Source organism: Lontra canadensis, unplaced genomic scaffold (genome assembly GCF_010015895.1).
Source record: "Lontra canadensis isolate GAN:19392208 unplaced genomic scaffold, GSC_riverotter_1.0 scaffold79, whole genome shotgun sequence".
Lineage (NCBI taxonomy): Eukaryota > Metazoa > Chordata > Mammalia > Carnivora > Mustelidae > Lontra > Lontra canadensis.
The window spans coordinates 4,931,285-4,950,234 of record NW_022631073.1 but is presented as its reverse complement, the minus strand read 5'-3'; the positions used below and the strand labels follow the sequence as shown (position 1 = coordinate 4,950,234).

Genomic DNA, 18,950 nt, shown 5'->3' with positions numbered 1-18,950 from the left:
AGAGAGAGAGGAAGCAAGGAGGGGCAGAGGGAAGGGAAGAGAGAAAATCCCAAGCAGGCTCCATGCCCAGCGTGGAGCGACCCAGGGTTTGATCTCACGACCCCAAGATCACGACCTGAGCCGAAATCAAGAGTCAGACGCTTAACTGACTGAGCCACCCAGGTGCCCCCAACTGTGTGTTTTTTAATTAAAAAAAAAAACATAAATTTTTAATTGTGACACAATACCTAGGACATAAAATGCCCCATCTGAGACATTTTTAAGTGCACAGTTCACTCGTGTTAAGAATATTAGCATTGTCGTGCCAAAGCTTTTTTTATCTTATAATACTGAAACTTTTTCCCCATTAAACACTAATTCCCCATTTTCTTCTCTCCCTAGCCCCTGGTATCTACCATCCTACTTTCTTTTTCTATGAATTCAGCTACTCTTGATATCTCATGTTAGTGGAATCCTGCAGTATCTGTCCTTTTGTGACCGGCTCATTTTGCAGAGTGTACTGTCCCCAGGTTTAAGTATATTGGAGCAGGGGTCAGCGTTTCCTTCCTCTTGGAGACTAAATCATAGTCCGTTGTACGGATAGACCCTCTTTTGTCTAACCATCCCGCGGTGGATGGACCCTTGGGTTGCTTGGCATATTTTGTCTATCATGAATAATGCTGCTGTGAACAGGAGTGTGCCAATACCGTTTGTGACCCTGCTGTTTAATTTTGAGAGGTATATCCCCAGAAGTATATCCCCAGATACACTTTATAAGGTATATAAGATACACCTTCCCCAGAAGGTATATCCCCAGAAGTGAGGCTACTGAAAGGTAGAATGGTCATTCTATTTTTAAGTTTTTGAGGAACAGCCCTTGTGTTTTTCGTAGCACCTGTGACATTTACATCCCCACCAATGGTGCAGAGATTGCAATTTTTCTACAAGTGCTCACTAACACTTGTTTTATTCCCTGTCCCCGTTTTTATAATAGACATCCTTATGGGCATGAGGCGTGTTTTGTTTTGTTTTTTATTTAAATATATTGGCTTCCCATTATAATCCTCATGCAACGCCTCAGACTGTGTTCATTTTACAGATCAGGACTCTCTGAGGTGCTAACAAATGTGTCCAAGGGACAGAAGCAGGGATGGGTGGGAATGGAGCTGCACCGCGGGTCCCTGTCCTTCTCCCTGTGGAGCATGCTGGCAGTGCTAGCCCCAGAAGGCCACCACGCCTCAAATGGCCGAACAGGGCAGTCATCTATTGACTGCTCACATCTGATTTTTTTTGGAGTCAAGATAGTGACCAACGTTGTTTCCGAAATCCCTGATAAGTTTCCAGAGACTTTGTCAAATGGAGTATCTCCTCCTTGAGTCAATGAGCTCATTTTTCCTTGTCTGATGTTGTGAGTTTGCTTAGGACATAGTCATACCCCTCCAGAGGTCTCGATGCACGCCCCTCCCACGCCCTGTCCAGCCTCCACTGCTTCGTCTCTCGCCTCCCTTCTCCTGCCTCACCCAGCTCTCTGGACCCCATTGCGCTCTAGCTTCCCTCCGGAGATGCCGGCCCGCGCTCCTTCTTGAGACCGTTCATCTGTGGCCGGAGGGACCCAGTCTAGACCTGAATGGCCTGCCTGGCCACTCCGGGGACTCAGCTCCCACAGGCTCCCACTGTGCAGTTCTGACTTTACACATGCTTGCACTCGATCCGGGTGTGTGTGTGTGTGTGTGTGATTTTTGTATAGCGGCTCCCTGTGATGTATGCAGTTGATTTGTTTAGTGAAGACTTTCTGTGTGCAACAGATTTTATGTGGTAGTTTTTGGAGCCTTGCACCCTTTAAGGAACGAACGGCTTTTCATGCCCACAGATACTGAAACTGGAAACGTTTCTCTTGACTTGGGAGCATCTTGCATGCACCTGTTTTATTCTGTGGCTGATGAGTCTGCTCGTGACCCGAAATTCCTTCAGGGACCTGGGTTATTGTACTGATGACTGTTTTTAGTGGAACCTAAAAACAAGACACGGCAGGCCACAGAAATTCTTTCCTTTGGAGTGGGAATGTGTAGAGTTGGTGAGATTGTGGGGACATGTGTGTGTTTGCTTTGATGCACCATTTTTCTCATGATGAGGTAAAGAAAGGAAAGAAAGAATAACAAAGGGCCAAAGCTAACAGCCACTTGGAAATGAACGATGGTTCCGTGGAGTGGGTTCTGGGCGAGCTGTGGGTAAGATTTACCTGCTAATTTCTTTCCTTTTTTAAAAATTTTATTTTATTTATTTATCTGTCAGAGAGAGAGAGAGCACAAGCAAGGGGAGTGACAGGCAGGAGGAGAAGCAGGCCCGCTGCTGAGCAGGGAGCCCAGTGTGGGACTCAGCCTCAGGACCCTGGGTTCATGACTGAGCTGAAGGCAGGTGTTCAACTGACTGAGCTTCCCGGTGTCCCTACCTGCTAATTTATTCCTTCCTTCCTTCCTTCCTTCCTTCCTTCCTCCCTTCCTTCCTTTCTTTAAGATGTTATTTATTTATTTGAGGGAGAGAATGAGAGAGGAGAGTGAGTATGAGATGGAGGAGGGTCAAAGGGAGAAGCAGAGTCCTTGCTGAGCAGGGAGCCCGATGCAGGACCCGATCCCAGGACTCCAGGATCATGACCTGAGCCGAAGGCAGTTGCTCAACTGACTGAGCCCCCCAGGCGCCCATTACCTGATAATTTGGGAGATGAGCATCACATTGGTCTTGGGGAAAGTCCAAAATTACTTAGCAACTTCCGTTATAAATGGGTTTCGTTCAGTTGTGAGTTATTTTGAATGTTCTCTGGCTCCAAAGCTGCCATCTCTGTAAGGAATTTTGAATACGTGTATATATAGGCAAAGCCACATGTGTTGTGGTCTCTGTTAGGTTTCTGTTGAAAACTAGGAATCACGATGTGACTAAATCCCTTTGCTCTCAAACTGAGAGGGGCCCACCTGGGCCACAGAAACATATGAGAGAGGCTGGTATTCACAGTCTCCCCAGGTTCCTCTTAGAAATGGCTGTGGGGGCAGGAATCTTGTCTATTTGTCTCATGTGGAAGTTCCTTTATGGGTGAGCCCCAGCCCGGCTCCCCCTAGGACTGCCTGATGGGCTCAGCATCGGCATTTACAAGCACACACACCGTAGGGCTGTGTGGTGTTTACAAAGCATGCGTTGTGTCTCTGCTTTGTGCGCTGGGGATTCAGAGATGGCCTAGTTGGGCTCTACCTTCAAAACACTTGCTGTTCGGATGGGCAGATGAACATAGGTAAGCAGTGTAGACAGTTGTGGTTGTGAAACAGTGACGACGTAAGATGTGAGCGGTGCCAGCCGAGATGCAAGTCCCCTGGTCCCCCCTGGCTGGTCCCGGGCCAGCTCCTTTTCCCATACACCCCTTGGGGTTATCCGGATGGCACAGCGGAGAGCTGCCCTCCCCTCCGTGAGATGAATGGAGTAAGTTGGTGTGGAATATTGGCAAGGAAAAATAACGTACACATACACATACAAATACACATACACATAGGTATAGCAGGGGAAACATGTCCGTAGTCTCTAAAAATAGATGTGGAAGGGTCCTCAGGAATGAACCTGTCACGGGATGAATTATGGGCTCTCCTCCCAAATTCCTTTGTTGAAATCCTCATCCCCAGTAACTCCAGAATGTGACTGTATTTGGACATAAGGCCTTTATAATGATAATTAAAGTTAGAACGAGATCATTAGAATGAACCCTCTTACTTAGAATTTGGGGGAAAGGCAAATGACAGACTCTCCGGATCCCACGGTAGAACTCCACGATACTGGTTAGAAGGTGGGGGGGTACTATGGGATTCTTGTTTTTGGAACTCCACATCATGTTGAGAGAAAGGAAAAGCCATTTGTGTTCTGTTTGGTTTTGTTTTTTTGATTCATTTTGAATAGAGCATTAAAACCGAAAAGCTTTGCTTCCTTTCTTATCTCTTTTTTATATTTGGAAGTACTATGTCTGCGTTATTATTTTTGTGACACCTCGGGCCTTTTTTTTTTGGACTATGGGTGATTTCAGCCGAGAAGGATGACTTTTAGCTTCAAAGGACAATGGTAACAAGATAACAGGGTGAGCCTGGGACATAGCATCATCCTCCAGAGAAGCCAAAGCAGAAGTGGGGAGCCGCTCTCCGCCCGCAGCTCACCCCTGCCCCAGCCCTGCTCCTGTGCACCTGTGCAGCTCATGTGCAGAAGGACTTGGAAATAGCTACCCTCCAGCCCCATGGCCCCCTGGCCAAGAGCAAAGACCCCTGCCCACCCCCAGCTAGGCCATGAGAAACACATCAGCATGGAGCATAGAAATTCCCCTTAAATAAGGAAACATTGCACTTCAATCTTGTTCACTGCTGTCATTAGCTAAAATGAGCCGATGCTTCTGTGTACATTCTTGTATCCTTTCCTGGATGATTTCCCAACATTTGACAGACCTTAGTAAAGCTATTTTGAGACTTTGCTGACAGTTTTTCTGGGCCCACACTATGTGTTTCAGCCATTTCAGTCTTAACTCTGTGACCTCATTAAATGTGTATTTTTGTATAAGCCTGTGGGTACGGGTGCCGTAACACGCGCCGAGTTCTTAGTCAAGAATCCCAAGTTAAAAACAGCCCTGCTCTTTTTCTGAGCTCTCTGTGTGTCCGCGTTGCGGCCAGGAGAGAAAGGCTTCGTCCACTACAGCCTTTTACAAGAAAAGAAGCATTAAAACGGTGTTGGTTTTTTTTTCCTCGAAAATTTCCTATAACGTGGCATCTTTTCATTTGTTGAAGTCATGCAGACTTCCCACTCTTGAGTTGCTTGCCGTGTTCACAGGGGTGTTCTCAAACATCCAGCCCCAACCCAGGTGTCCTGCTCCACACACAGGGCACAGCTTCTTTGATCACCTGCCGTGACAAATGATTAAGGAATTGATGGAGCCATACTGAGAGCACATGTGGCCAGAGCAGGTGCTGTGGGTTCTAGGTCCGATCCACTTGCTGGTCCTCTCAGGAAGGTCATTCACTAGCATCTCCTCGTGCTGCGGCTCCTGGAGCCATCTCACGGGGCTCGGTCGGCGGAGGGAATGAATTTGGCAGGCCTTGGAAACTTGCACTAAGCCTTGCAAACTTTGCAACATGACTGCATATTTGGGGCTCACATGCAGCTGGGGGCACCTTTCCTGCTTTGTGTGTTACCGGAGGACCCTGAGAGTTCTTCCGTGGACACCCCAAAGTGTCCACCTTGCTGGGATGGACTCAGCAGTCACTATGAGGGGAACATGCTGCTATTCCAGACCCCCTCCGCTCGGCCTCGGCTGTGCTCAAGTGGACTTCGAGCCGGTAGACTGGAGGCAGCAGAGTGTCTTGTGTGCCGTGTGACTGGGCCACAGACCCTGCTCAGCGGTTACTCGCCTTCCCTTTTCCCACCTTAATGTAGAAATGTATATCAGGACACAACTGGAAAGGGACGTGCTCCGTGCAACGACTTTCAGATTTCAAGTGAATGAGCTTAGGGATCATTTTCGTGGCAATGCTTGTTTATTCTTCTTCCGTTCGAGGTTTCACTGCATGCCTACCAAGGGCCATGCGGCGTGCTAGCTGCTGGGGGTAAACGTGAGCAAAAGCAGATGCGGAGTCTGCTGTCAGGGAGCCGAGAATCCCAGGGGAGATGCGGGACATTGCTCAGACTGCCAAAGGAGAAGACCTAGACTGACAGACGCGACCCTCGCACTCTGACCGGGAGGCGCATGGATCGGTGCAGCGTGTCATGAGGGACGAGTGGGTCTGCGAAGGCTCAAAACGGAAGCAGTGGAAGATGCTGGCCAGGCAAGAAGCGGAAGCCAGGGAGAGGGAACAGCATTTGCAAAGTCCCTGCACATGGGAAGCACTGAATAAAGGTCAGTGGGGCCTAGCACTGTGTTCAGCCTACGAGTTGAGGTCACAGATCAAGCCCCAAGGCCTCCTTCGACAAACACCTTCCCTCCCTACACTTTTCAGCTGGAATGAAATTTACCGTGCTTTGGACTCAAGATGGTGGCATCGTCGCAGTTGAGAAGGTGTGACTACATACCTACGTTTGTGCCGGGCCCTTTGTAGACATGGGCATCTAATGCTGAATGTTCCCTTCGTGGAGGTGGCCTGATGCTTGGGCAAGGGCTCAGACGATGACCTAGCAAGCAGACGACGAGACCGCGCAGTGTCAATGATAGGGAAACAGACACGGCCAGGGCTGGAGAGCGCTTGGTGGCTGTGTCGCTCCTGGCAGGGAGGTCGGGATACCTTCCTGGGAGGAAGGGAATGGGCTCTCCTCCACCAGGGCCTGGGGTGCCGCCGCGGCCTTGCCAGGGGTTCCCCTCGTGGGCTTGCTCCCACCTGCCTCCTCTCCACCCACAGAACTGAAGCTTCCCCAAGGACAACGGAGGGGAGGGAAGGAGAACTAAGGAACAAAACGGGATGAAACCGACAGAGACCACCAAAAGCATGTGGCGTGAACACTGATCACATCAGTAAGAAAATTGTTTCCATCCCTGATTTGCTTTTCCTTTAAATAGGACATTCAGTCATAGCTTCACCATAAAATTGATTTATTGTGTGGAAATAATTTCCGTAGCAGGGAACTAATTTGATTGTGTAGCATAAAGAAAATGTATGTGGGACAATAGGGAAGAATAGAGCCAAAATGAATCCAATATATTTTAATCTCCGCAATACAGATTATATTTTCAATTAAGAAGCTCAACTTGTGTGTGTTCTGCTGGCGGGAGCTTCCTGGAGCACTTTCTGTGTGTGTTTATGGGGAATAAGTCGCTTAGCGTTAAGAAGGTAGACGATCCTTAGCCCATGATCACCCAGTTGCTTCCGCTAATAGCAGAGTCAGTGTGTACCGTTGCCAGGCCACATTTCGGTGGTAAAAAGTGGAGTAGCGTGGAAAATGAAACTGTCGTGTTGCTGAATGTGACACAGCTCGGCAGAGCAAAGGGATCCTCCCTCCCGTCCCCTTCAGCCCAAGCAATGCTTGGGTCCCTATAATCCTGGTCGGGTGGGCAGGCGGCCTTCAGATCATCACCACCAGGCTCTCCGGAGCAGAGCAGAGCATGGCCTTGGGTCTGCACAGCTTTATTAATTACGGCTAAGGAACATGGACTTGGGAGCGGACAGACTCTCGTCTTGGCTCCATGGCTTGCTTGGTTCCTCTCTGCCCTTGGTGTTGCTCCCCACCTCCCAGCTCTGGGGGCTCCTCAGCGAAGGGGATGTGAGGGTACTAGCCTGTCCCTTTTTCTCGGGTCTCATTTAATCTGAAGTCAAACCCACGAGGTGGAGCCACAGTCATTCCTGTTTTACAGGCGGTGGAGTCGGGCCTTTTGTTCAAGAGTAGACGAGCCGGCAGCCAGCACCCTTCCGCGCCTTGCCTGTGCTCCCAGTTCCTCGTCAGTTCCCGTCTGCTTCTGCCTCCCGGGAGCCATCTGCTGAGCCAGAGGGTTCTGGGGCCTGCCCCTGCAGACCCGCACTTTGACGGACCACCTCCCCTCTTTAGCACAGATACATAGGATTAGGAGAAGTGCAGGGAAGAAATAAAGGGGTCATTTAAACAGAGAGAGGGAATCTGGCAGGAAGAGCAGAGGCAGATGTGGAGTTCGTGGTTTTTTTTTTTTTTAAATCTATTTCAAGTGGAGCCTTTCCAGAAGGCTGGCTGGGAAGGCTGGGGTTGTGGACACACAGGGGCTGGTGCAGCCAGAGCACAGTTGTGTAAGTGGCGCGAGATGCCCAAGGCTCCCTCCTGCACGGCCACGTGGCTGCGTTCACATCGGGTTTGATAGCATCAAATCGGACACCATGGAGCCGGATGAAGGACGGGAAACGAGGTCAGAGCCACCGAGTGGGGCTGGGGTGTGAACCAGAGGCAAAATGAGGAATGAGCTCAAGGTGGAGGGTGTGAGCAGTAGGTGTGAGGAGTCCGACATCAGGACGTACACGGGAAGCTCAGCCAAAGGGAGGAGGACAAAGATGTCAGGGGCCGGGTGCAAACTCTGGCCTCCTGAGTGCCTTTGGGCATTCATTTGTTCTGGGAATGTTCACGGAGCAGCCCCTGCTGGGGTGGAAGTGAGTCAGCCCCAGGCCCGGCCGTAGGAACCCTGTTCCTCTCCCCTCTTTTCCTCTCCCTCTATTCCCCTCCCTTCCCAGTCCTTCCCCTTGTCACCTGTCTCCCATCCTCTCCCCTCACCTCTCTTCCTCCTATCCCTCCTTATCCCTCCCCTTCCTCTCCCCCCTCCCCACCCCTTCCTTCCCTGCCCTCTTCCCTCTTCTGCCCTCCCCTCCCTTCTCCTCCATGCCCTCCCAACCTCTTCTGTCCTCTTTCTCCTCCAGTCTTCCTCACACATTCGTCTCCCTCACAAGTTCATCCTTTTCTGCCCAGAACAACTGCTGGGGTTCCCCAGGTCTCTATGCTTGGCCTTCCTTTCTTTTTTTTTTTCTTTTTTTTCTGCTTATTCTAACATCTCTCTTCCTTGGACTCTCATCCATCCTCCAGGATTTGTTTATATGTGGGCTCAGATCCTGTTCCAAATATACATCCCCCCTTTGACCTTTTCTCTGATCCCAGACCTTGCTGACATTTGGGGGACCAAAGCCTGAAGCCAGGGTCTAACTCCTGCAGGGGCCCTCTGAGCGCAGTGCACACCTCCCTAAACACCGCGGACATGGCGCCCACCTTCGTCTTGGTTCCCTGTGTCGTCGTACTCCCCGACCCCACATCCAGCCCATCACCCCTTCCTGACCCGCTCAGGCCTGGCACGGTGTGGGCGCTCAGTCCTGATAAAGAATGAGGGGGCGAGAGCGGGACAGTGGGAAGTGGGCCCAAGCATAGTTTTCTAAGCCGTGGGTTGGCAAAGCATCATCTCTGGGCCAGAGCGGTCCTGCCACTGGTGGTGGTGGTTGTTTGCGACTCACAAGCTTAGTTGTTATATTTTTAAATGGTTGAAAACAAAAAGTCAAAGGAAGAATGCTATTTCATGGCACATACAAATTATATGGAGGTCAGATTTCAGTGTCCATAAATAAAGTTTTATTGGCACCTAGCCATTTCCCTGCTCATTTGATTTTTGCCTTTGGTTCTTTTTGCTAAAACAGCAGACTCAGATAATTGCAGTCGAGACCATATGGCCCGCAAAGCCTGACTTATTTACTGTTTGCTCTCAACTGAACAAGGTTGCTGATCCCTGGACTGAACCGTTTAGCGTGTAACACGCTGGGTCAATAACGGACACAGTTATTCACATGCTGTCAACAATGATTAATCTTTAAAAAAAATCAATAATCAATAATTCTGATATTAACCAGGGACCTACTATGTAGGAGGTGGGATGAAGGACCCAGAAAGTGGCTTCCATGTGGATTTTGGCTTCCGGGAGATAGGACCGTTACCATGGAAGGGAGAGTGAAAAATACCAGCCTTGGGAAGTAATGCAGGTGGCGGCAGCAGGAGCGATACGCCGTATTGATACACTGGATCAATGCAGGTTGCGGTTGCCAGGTCCTTTGATTATCTCAGTGTGGGAGGCAGAATGTAAGTTCCCCGGAGGTGTCCGGATCCTCACCCCTGGATCCTGGGACTGCGTCGTGCTACATGGCGAGGGGCTGTTCATTACAGATGCAGATGGATGTGAGAAGCCAGGAAAGGCAAAAAGATGGAAGCCTCTGGAACCTTCTCTAGAGCCTCCAGAAAGCATGCAGCTCTTCTCACCCTTGAACTTCAGCCCAGGGAGACCTGTTCTGGATGTCTGGCCACCAGAGCTGTAAGATCATGCATTTGGGTTGTTTTAAGCCGCTGAGTTATAGTAACGTGAACATTCAGGAATGTTACATTTGAATTTCCTACTTAAAAACAAATGAAGCGCCGGGACTCCTTCTGGTCTCCCTTCTGTCAATCACACATTGGCTTGGCTCTCCCTGTCGTTGGCCTCCCCTCTTTCCAAGCTGGGTCAGGCAGGGGTCCGGGATTCCAGGTGCTGGCTGTCTGTGGCCCCGACAAGAAAATCAGCACAAAGCTGGAGGGCTGCAGAGTCCCCTTGTTGTAACTTGACATTGGTGAACTTTGTTCTAAGGGGCAGTTTATAAAGATTTTCTTTACCTCAGTGTAAAAAGTCATTAGGCTCGTTGCATTTCTAATGGTTCTTAACATCTTGGGCAGGTGGGACCACTCGGTGTTTATTCTGCTGTCCCCCCAGTTCTGGTAAAGGCTCTGCTCCTCTCTGTGGAGCTCCCTGGCCCCCTGGGGCCCTCTGTCTCCATTGGCAGTGTCCTGCCCACGGCCCCAGGGAAGGGTCTGTTAAAGCCCGTGCTCCAGCCCTTGATGAGAGCTTCACTGGTGCCCTTCACAGCCCACATCTCAAATTCTGGGTGCTCCACATGTCATCGGGTCACCCCATGTCACAGCCCCAGGAATCCCAAAGACTAATCCAATGGAACACTTAACTTATAGGGTGAACAGCAGGCACTTCTATAGGTAGAAGATCCCGCTTTCGCAAGTCCCTTTGCTATAAGCCTGTGGGCGTAAACGGTGCGGGGAGTGGGGGGAGACACGGTGTCCACGCAGGCTTTCCTGATAGCCTTCTGGAGCTGGGCAGCGCACCCCACGCACAGCTCACCTGGACAGCAGCGGCTGCACCCAGGGCTAGGCCGTGTGCTGCTGCTTCGTGTGATGGGCCGCTCCTGCGTCCTGGGAAGACTGGAGGCATGACCTTGGTCTGCGGCCACTCTGCCAAATGAGTATGACGGTGCCTGGAGGTGTCCGCTGCCATGAGTGCTCTTGCCCCTCACCCGCTTCCCTGGCCTCCCCACAAGGTCCCCTGCAGTGGGGTGTCTTGTGCGTGGATGCTTGGGGCTGGAGCGATGTGCCCGTAGTTCCTCTCAGCCCGTCGTGCACACGCGACAGCAGCTGCTTGCACTGGCTTCCCCGCCGTATCTTCCCTCACCCACTTTGTGATCTCTAGAAGGTGCTCCTGTGGTGACCCCGGGCAGCTCAGCCATATTTCAGGGGGCTTCTGGATGAGGGTCCCTGGATCTGGACACCTGCCGCCACCCTCACACCTTGTGGCCGGTGTGCCTTGCCTGGGGACAAGGATGGGCAGCAGCTTGGTTTTTGCCTGCTGCTCTGTGCCTTCCAGCGGGGCATCCAGAGCCAGCCTCCTGCGTCCTTCCAATGCCACCTGTCCGATGCAGAGAGCAAATGGGGGCGCGTGGGTGCCGCTCACCTGCCAGGCCCCTGCCAGCGTTGCTTGATGAGTCCACTCCCCTGTGCTTGTGCCTGGTGGGCAGGAGCCTGTTCTTCCCCTCCCGTGCATTTCAGCACTCAGCCCGTGTCCACTGTTTCCCTTGCTGCTGGGTGGTGTCAAGGTCAATTATGAAGTCAGCCACTGCACGTCTGACTCCCGAGCAGTCCCTCCAAGTCTAGGTGTTGTAGCAGAGGTGAAGGGAGCCGCTCACATGAAGCTGCTTCTTGGTTCTTGAGGAGGCGGGAGGGTGTCCTTGGCTCTCCCCAGCTTCATCCCGTGTTGTCACGGGATCTGGAAACAGCCGAAAACAAAGGTCCTCAAGGCCATAGAGAAGTGTAATGTAGATGCTGAGAGTAGACTCTTGTGGGAAGGTAAATCGCCTTCTGATGCCTTCAGCCCATGACTCTGAAATGATAAAGGGACAGGCTGAGCAGAAATAACCCATCTCAGATTCAGTTGACAAGCTAGCACCAGCCACATCTCCTGGGAGACGGGAGGTGGCCCTGTCATCTGCCTGTCATCTCATATCGCCCTTGATTGGGCACTCACTGAGCAGCACGCCGATATTAGAATTCAGAAGTGCCCGGAAGGTTGATTTCCCAAGGGGCAGCACTGAGAAGATGCACCTGTCTGGCCCCCAGCTGAGGCGATGTGTGCACCTCTTATCCCGTGCATAGCCCATTTTACAGATGTGGCAGCTCAAGTCCAGTCCAGCCCCAAGGCACACCTCTGTAAGGGGCCAAGCCACACTGTTAGGAACTGACCCAAGGCGAGTGTTAGTGTTGTTTTGGGTTTTTACTTTTTCTTTTTCTTTAGATATTGTTAGTCGTTCCTCATTAAAAATGGGAAAGTTATCTGTTCTCTTTGCTACCAGCTTATAATGAAGGCAAGTCTCAGGCCAAAGGCAGCCACACAGACAGTTAAAAGATGCTTCTTCACCAGCTGGTACAATCATGAAGCCCCAGTTCCCTGTAATTTTCGGTGCTGAGCAATTATTCTGGAGGCAAAATTCACTGAAGCTTGTAGTCATCATCCAGCCACTAGGGTCCTCAAACCAGTGACAGGAACTAGAACACAGGCTCCAGCTTTAGGCCCTGTCCCTTGAGTCCAGGCTTCTTAGAACTGTAGGGGAGAGGCCCTAACATATTTCAGTTTGTCCACATACCTTACATGGCTGGTTTCAAGTGGGAGAGCCCATTTCTGTTACCCATTATACTCATTAAGAAGGCCCAAATTTGGGCCCCCCCAGGTGGCTCAGTGGGTTAAAGCCTCTGCCTTCAGCTCAGGTCATGATCTCAGGTCCTGGGATCGAGCCCCTCATCGGGCTCTCTGCTCAGTGGGGAGCCTGCTTCCTCATCTCTCTGCCTAACTCTCTGCCTACTTGTGGTCTCTCTCTCTCTGTCAAGTAAATAAAATCTTTCAAAAAAAAAAAAGGCCCAAATTTCACAAAAGGGTAATTTCTAACCATTAATATTCTCGTGTTTCTGCTTTTGATCAAGATAAGGAGAGCCAAAGCACTCCTGTGGAAAGTGGTTTTCCTATGGAGGGTTAGGCCAGCCGATGACTACACTGTATCCCTTAAGCTTGTGCTTGCTGTTGAAGTGCTTGAGAGTGATTTGCAGGCCTCCTAACCCTTGGTGCTCACCATTTGCAGGAGCTGTTCTAGATGCTGCACACATTTCATCTCACTGAATCTTTACCACCAAACCAGTAAATGTACTCTTAATACCCATTTCACAGATGCAGGAAATGCAGAAACCTGCTCAAGATCTCCAGAGCTGGTCAGTGGTAGAGCCTAGATTTCTTCTCAGGCTCTTCATTCCTGTAGCCCCTGCTGTCTGCACATACTCAGCTGCCTCCAACACCGAATGCAGCTGGAATCCCAGCCTTCCAGTTGTCACTCCGGGGCTTCTGTTGTGGGGAAAGTGCAGGGTTGCTTGATAACTTTGGCCAAGGTCTTGGAGATGCTGACTTTTATATCCAGGAAAGAATAAACAAGATCAAATGGCCTTAGTAGTGAAAGGAATAGATTTTAATTAAAAAAGTAGGGAAGGGTTAATTACAGAACCTGTTCTTAGAGGTAGGACTAGGTAGTGATATCTGTTCTCCTTGAATATTATTTGACTGAGTAATAGACCACATTCTCGTCTTGGTGGGCCGTGCCTTCTGTATTGCAGCATATAAACAAATGCGTGTGGCTGTGTACTAATAAAACTTTATTTGCAGAAACAGGCAGTGGGCCAGACTTGGCCCAGAGGCTATAGTTTGCCCATCTCTGAGATAGAGTGCTGTTGAACGTTGGGTAAGATACTGTTCAATTTTATGTGTCCCTGTTTGGGGTTATAACACAGGTGTGGAAGATGTGGTTTCATTATTTAGTGTGCAGGACCACACTCCGCTCGGTAAAGAGACAGCCTCGTCTCTTTCGTGTGGATCAGAGGAATTATGTAAATGTGAAGGACTATTTAGGTGCATATTAGGGACTGTATGGGGAAGAAAATCATTATTCGGTTCTTGAGCCCTTCTCAGTCTGAGCTGCTACACTGAATCCAGTGGACAGATGAGCTTGGTATCCGATGACATCACGGGCTTCGAATAAGGTTATACCTGTTAATAGAAAGTGTCACTCAGTGGATTGCAGACAAGTGGCCTCCTGAAACAGCACTTCATTCTCACAAGACCTGGTTCAGGTTTGTATTTCTAGCTCTGTCTTCTACCCTCCCCTTCCCTATAAGTCTTTCACCTTGTCACAAATACTCAGAACAGCACAGGGGCCAACGAAGGCAAGAATTACGTGATGACAGCCTGTCCTTCTGGGCTTAGTCTCAGGCTGCAAGAAAATGGGAGTAGGGCCCAGAAAAACCAGTCTGATTCTGAGGTTTGTGGCTCCAAGGGATCAGTGAGGGTCTCCAGGGCCCTCCTCCTCAGAGGATGTCAGTGTGGGTGGAACCATGAATAGCATGCCTTATCTGTCCTATGATTTTGTTATGGACAAAGGGGTCCTGGAGATATCATTAACAGTAATAATTAGCCTTAGATAGGAGTTATCCAGGAGGGCCTTGTGTAATCATGAGAGCTCTTTGAAAAGAAAGAGTCTCTCTGTCTTGCAGTAAAAGAAGGAAGCAAGGGACTTGAAGCAGGAGAAGCATACCACATGCCCTTGCTGATTTGAAGATGGAGGGACCGTGGGAGAAGGGATGCAGGCAGCCCCTAAGAGCAGACAGTGGATCCCAGCTGAGAGTCAGTGAGGAAACAAGGAGCTCGCACGCACAGGGACCTCAGACCACAAGGATGGCTTCTGCCTGCAACCTGGATGAGCTGAGGAGACAGGAGCCGGGGATCAGAATGCAGCCTGGTCCACACCCTCACCTGGGCCCTCTGTGAGCTTTAGCAGAAGACCCTGCTGACCCTCAAGGGAGTTCTGACCCACAGAACAGTGAGATAATTACTGGGCATTGTTTTAAGCCACCAGGTTTGTGGTCATTTGTTATGCACAGAAGAAAACCTTCTAAGATGGTGGCCTTCCCCATAGGAGGCTCCTGTCGCGCTGGGAGCCGGGGGTGAGCTACAGTCCAGCGGTGACACCTGTCTCTGGTACTGTTTAGAAAACGGTCCCAGGATCTGAGCACAGACCTCACCAGGTCACCCATCTCTATCCATCTGGGGAAGTTAACCCCTTCCATCAAAGTCTCAGAGCTACTCTCTGTGGACAAAGATGGTTGAAGAAATCACCATACACTCAACAGCTGAGTAGTGAGAATTCTGAGCCACAATAAAATCAAAGAACTAGAATCTCTCAGTTATAACATTTTCTCTTTTTCTAACATCTTGTCAACAGCTGAACTTTCATGAACATTGGTCTCCTAATTTTTCCTATACCTTCCTTCGGATGCCTCTTCTGAAACAAATAGGAGAGGAGAAGTCGAGGCCTTCATCTCTAGTATTCTCATACTCCCCAAAGTAGCTGCCAGTCCCTAAATAGCTAGTACGGCCCGGGCCCTTTACAAACACGGACTCCCTCTAGTCTCCCCTACCCACCAGGAAAAGGGAGTTCAGAGTTGTTCGTTTACTTGCCCAAGGTTGCACAGCCTGTAAGTAAGAAACACAACTTGGGCACAGATCTCAAGACTCCTGCTTCTCTCCACTGCCCCACCTCCTTGTGCTTTTCTCCACGGGGATACACCACAGATAGAGGCCCAGCTGGCCTCTTGGGAAGGGAACTAAACCAGGAGTGAATAGAAGTAGAAGTAGCCAAACACCAGCAAAGATGGGGAAACGTGTAAAACGTCACCCACTGCCAGGTAGTCACTTTCAGAACATTCATGAGCATCTAGGCCCCTGACAGGGCAAAAAATGTGACCCAATTTTTAGCCTGTAAGAAACAAGCCTAAAGCAAATTATACTCGTTTGCTAAATGATGACAGTGCCCTTTAGCAAGTCTTGAAAACGAACCAGAATAAATTCCTCGGCATGGCTGGGATATTCCAAGCATGAAATAACTGGAAAGCATTCCCCTTTGTAATTATCCTAGATTCTCTTTAGAATTTCTGCCTTGAACCCTACAGTTGGCTCAAGGCCTCCGACCACTTAATTTTTCCCTGGGCTCGCTAGATGGATTCAGTTATACTGTATTTTATTTTATACAAGATACATTGCTTGGTGCTACAGGGAATAAAGTTTCAGCACAGATGGGCCATCAGTGGGCTCACAGTAGATCTGGGACACACCATGTCTGTGACCACTGTCGTGTGTGGAGTCAAGTGAGAAATGACATACGGGGCCATAAAGGACTCTGGGTGGATGGTTGTTGCCATTATTATTTCTGTTTACTTATGTTTATGCTTATTTATTAACGGCCCATCTGCTCCCAGAACAGATCTGAACAATCTTATTCTTTGAGAAGCAGAGGCCAGAGTTTGTTTCTAAACACACGTGTGCATGTGTGTGTGTGTGTGTGTGTGTGTGTGTTTATGTGTGTGTGAAACTGTGGAGCCGAATCACACTGATGGTACAGTTATAGACAGAGAAATCATGGTCCCCACTGCTGCAGTTTCTGGAAATGTCTGGTTCCCTTTCCTTCTCATGTTTTCTTTCTTTTCTGTGGTAAAATACATGTGACTTAAAATTCACCATTTTAACCGTTTATACAGGTACAGTTCATTGGCATTAATTACATTCACAATGTTGTGCAACCATCACCAGGGCTTATTTCCAGAATGTTTCATCACCAAACAGAAACTTCAATTCCCCATGCCTGCCCTCCCCTTCCCAATCCCATAGTTGGAACTCAGAAAATACTGCAATGACAGGTGATCTTCCACACATCCTTACGTAGGCTGCATGGGCCTCGGCCCAAAGGACAGGGCAGTGGTGACCCCGTGCTCTGCTTGCTCTGTCCTCTTGCCCGCCTCTCGCCCGTGTGGCAGATCCACCCGTGGTTCCCGTGGTCTTGGGAAATTTTTCCTGTGCCCATGGCACTCCTAAATCCATCAACACTTTATTTTGTGATGTGGACGTAGGAAAGCCAGGAGGGTTGGAGGAAGAGGATGGTGAAAAGGAGGAGGAAATGAAAGATTAGAGGGAAAGGATGGCTTTCTGAATTTTTAAAACTTGACCCTGAGCTAAGACTGCTGGTTGAGACATGCTTGGTGCCCTAGAGATGTAAGTGGCAAGGCTCTGCCTGCTTTGGATTCTAAATCTCTTGTATCCCAAACTCTGCTTCGGAGCTCAAAGTAACCTCCTCCCAAGTAAACGTTCAAGGGGGTTGTCTGGGACCTTTTTGATCAACACATCTTCTTTTCTGATGACAGAGAACCAGGTGTGAGCCCCATTCCCAACCGTCTACAGGCAAAAAATTCTCCAAAACCCTGTAAAGGATGATCAGAATAGAATCACAGCTTCCCAGGGATGGCAGAATGTTCTCTCAAGAGCCAGATAACGTGGCAGGCACGACTGCTCAACACTGCTCCTGTAGGAAAACAGCCACAGAAAATCCCTAAATGAGTGGGTGTGGCTGTGTTCTAATAATACTTTATTTATAGCACCGAACACTCAGGAGGGTGGCTACCATGACCAGAAGCAAAAGCTGACAAGCGTGGCTGAGGATGTGGGAACATCAGAATCCTTGGGGGTTGTTGGTGAAACGGCAGGTCGTGCAGCTGCGGGGGAAGACCATGTCATGGCTCCTCAGAACGTTGATAATAGAATTCCCACATGGTCTGGCAAGTCCACTTGTAGGAATACACCCCAGAGAATGGAAAGCAGGGACATGAACACATCTGTGCACCCGCGCACTCCACAGCAAGATTCACAGTAGCCAGAGAGGGACGCCACCCAAGTGTCCATCTGCGGTTGAGCAGAGAAATGAAGTGTGGTCCATCTGTACCATGGAATGTTCTTCAGTCTTTAAAGGAAGGACGTTCGGACAGTGCGGCGGCACGGATGCACCCAGAGGGCCCGACACTCACTGAAATAAGCCGGTGACAACAGGACAAGTCCTGTGTGAGGTGCCTAGATTAGTCTGACTCCAGACAAAAGAAGTAGAATGACTGTTGACAGGGCTGGGGGAGGGGAGCGTGGGGAATTGTTGCTTCATGGGTTCAGAGCTTCTGTTGGGGAGGAGGGAAGGGTTCTGGAGGTGATGGTTCCATGGCAATGTGAAATGGCTCGATGGCAATGAAGTATCCACTTACAGATGGTTAAGATGGTAAATTTATGTCATATGTATTTTACCAGGGTTTTTTAAAATTTTATTAAAAGAAACTTATTTGCAAAAACAGGCTGTGGGTCTTGGTTTGCTGCTTTGAAGCCTGGGACAGGGTGGGGATTGTAGCCAGTGTAAGAAACGGAGTTCCAGCCAGTGAGCTTGGTGAGAATTAGCTCAAGTGGGATGTGCATCCCAGCTGGTCTTGACGTAGAGAGACCCATACTGCACGAGTTACGAGGGCCTCGGTGCCAGTCACGGAACACCTGCTGGGCTGCGGACACAGGACTCCGTGAAAGCCTCGTGTCGTTGGTGTCAACAGCCCATTTTACATAGGTGAAGACTGAGGCTCTGAGGGCAGAGTGGCCTGCTCAAAACCACGCAGCTCATTAGTGGCAGGGATGTGTCTGAGCACTAGGTAGCAGCGTGGGGCACTGTGTGCCCTGATGCTGGGAATGGCCCCGAAACCCTTCGAAAGGCCGCCCTCTCAATGGCCACGGTGTGTAAGAAGAGAGCCTCATGAGAGAGAGTGTTGTACACCCTTACTGTAAAGTGCCCTAAGCATCGGAGGTCTGCAACCTGGCAAGAAGGGACTTAGGAAATATTATAATGATCACATAAGCAATCTGAAAAGGCTACTTACTGTATGACGCCAACTAGAGAATATCCTGGAGAAGGCAGAGCGGTGGAGACAGCAGAAGGACGAGCGGTGGTCAGGGGCTCAGCGGGAGGAAGGGTGGGAGAGTGCAGCTCGGAGGGTGTCCAGGGCGGTGTAGCCGCTCAGCAGGCCACCGTGATTCTGCGTTCCCGTTGTCACACGTGCCTCCGAACCCACAGGATGTTCACAGGAGTGTGCCCTCCCACAGACCACGGACTTGGGGTGTAACTGTGACCGTGTACATTCGTCCAGAGAAGGCTGTGCAGCCCCAGTGCAGGACGCTGACCAGGGGAGGTAGGGACATCCGGGAACCTCGGTCCTCTACACTC

General features: G+C 50.0%; 1 protein-coding gene across 4 annotated transcripts in view; it reads left to right on the top strand.

Annotated features, from left to right (window-relative positions):
- The window catches only part of DOCK1 (dedicator of cytokinesis 1), a 490,685-nt gene that overhangs the window by 366,055 nt on the left and 105,680 nt on the right, over positions 1 to 18,950 (top strand). The gene's annotated exons all lie outside the window — the stretch shown is intronic.